This window comes from Antrostomus carolinensis, unplaced genomic scaffold (assembly GCF_000700745.2).
Source record: "Antrostomus carolinensis isolate BGI_N321 unplaced genomic scaffold, ASM70074v2 scaffold50645, whole genome shotgun sequence".
NCBI lineage: Eukaryota > Metazoa > Chordata > Aves > Caprimulgiformes > Caprimulgidae > Antrostomus > Antrostomus carolinensis.
The window spans coordinates 381-2,205 of NW_010319449.1; the positions used below are offsets into that span (position 1 = coordinate 381).

General features: G+C 44.5%; 1 pseudogene; it reads right to left on the reverse strand.

The window, feature by feature from the left end:
• Nucleotides 1–570: 570 nt before the first annotated feature.
• LOC104525940 (UDP-glucuronosyltransferase 1-1 pseudogene) lies at nucleotides 571–1,434 on the reverse strand (annotated as a pseudogene).
• Between the last annotated feature and the right edge of the window lie 391 nt (nucleotides 1,435–1,825).

Consider the following 1,825-nt stretch of genomic DNA (forward strand, 5'->3'; position numbering starts at 1 on the left):
CTTTGAGCAACCTGGTCTAGTGGAAGGTGTCCCTGCTGATGGCAGGGGGGTTGGAACTGGGTGGGCTTTAAGGTCCCTTCCAACCCAAACCAGTCTGAGATTCTATGATTCTGTGCCACTTTATTTTTAAATTTTGAAAAGATGGTTCTATTAACTGAAAAGTTTCATTGTTTCTAAAAATCAGTTGTGACAGTAAAACAAAAAGTTTCAGGTAATAATACTGATCTGGCAAATATAAGCAGCAGACCTGCCTGCTAAGAGAGGATCCCCCCTCACGGGTGGGTGTGTGACTCGTTAACGAGTGTGCAGTGATAAACTACTCCCACCTAGCCCAAAGAAAACAACTGTCTGAGCAAAAATTCTTACATCCTGCTAATCCCAGAGAAAAGTACCTGGAAGAGTGGGAGAGAATTAAAATCAACCCAGTTTTTCTTTGTCTTTCCAGGATACCTACCTTACTGCAGGTATCAATCCCCCAAACCCATGTATATAATTATATCCAGACAGAGGATTTGCAAACAAGCCTTTTCCCTTCACACCTTACCGTATTTAATCAAGGAAATCACTGACCTGAGGTAACGGCTCCTCCTTTCCACAGTTTATACCTCCAATGAAAACTATGTTGGGCATGACTGGCATGGGATACTCAAAAATAAAATCCATCCTTTTAAGCCAAATGGATCCATGGCTTAAAAGCTCCTTCATTGTTATTGGTCTGTGGAGAACATCCGAGGCCAGAAGTTCAAATGGCAAATAGGCAAAGTTGCAAAGAAAGGATTCTGATGATTTCAAAAAGAAGTTTTCCACACGCTGGATAAATGTCATGTGGTCTGAGTTGTCTGTAAATGTTCTTGGGACGTAGGAAGGGGGGTCTGGACATTGGGTAGCTTGCAAATCAAAACTGCAGGGGAGTCCCCGTAAAAAGAAAACAGATGGGATGGAGAGATGCAGAGCCAGAATTTGTCCACATGGTACAATAGGATCCGTGAGGACAGCATCAAATTTACTCCCTTGGAGATAGCGCATCAGATCCTTATTGTGCAGCAAACTGGTACAGGAGGAGAAGTAGAGACTGGAGATGACTTGAACTTTGTCATACAGCGCAGCGATTCTTTGAAGAAAAGGTCTCCTCTCAAAAAGATCGTTGGCAAATGAACGCATGCTGGCTCCCAGTTCTTCCCTCGTTAAAGGCACTGGGTAGGTTTTGAGAGTGTAATATTCAGATGCCTTCACGTTCAAGTTTACTTCTGGTGCCACAACGACAATTTGGTGTCCTTTCTGGCTGAGGGCCACCAGCACCGAGCGCATGCTGAGCCAGTGGCTCCCATCCATGGGCACCACCAACAGCTTTCCACCATCAGCCAAGCAAAACAGAGACAGGAAAACTAAAATCCCCGCAGAAACTAAGTAATTGTATTTACTTACATGAGCCATGGTCCTAGAAATCCAAAGTCTGTTCATCTGCCCTGACCTAACAGATTTGGAGCAGACCCACAGCCCCCTGCTAGATTCTCACATTCCCCCTTAACGATCCGGCTTTTCCAGCAAAACCAGCCACCAGTAACCATTCAAGGCATTGATGAATCTCTTAAGGAATGTGATAAATCAGCTTGGGTTGGGCAGAACTGGGCTTGGTATCTGAGCATCCCTTGGGGTGGGTGGTTTCTGATTGATTTTCTGTGCTGACTGGTGTGAGATTGAACAGCAAATCAGCCTTTGCAAAAACAAAATCCCAAGGTTTTTTTAATAGTGCTGCCACTTGGAAGTAAGTGGGCTTGCTGAAAGGTGCTAAAATGCTTCCTTCCTTCCTTCCTTCCTTCCTTCC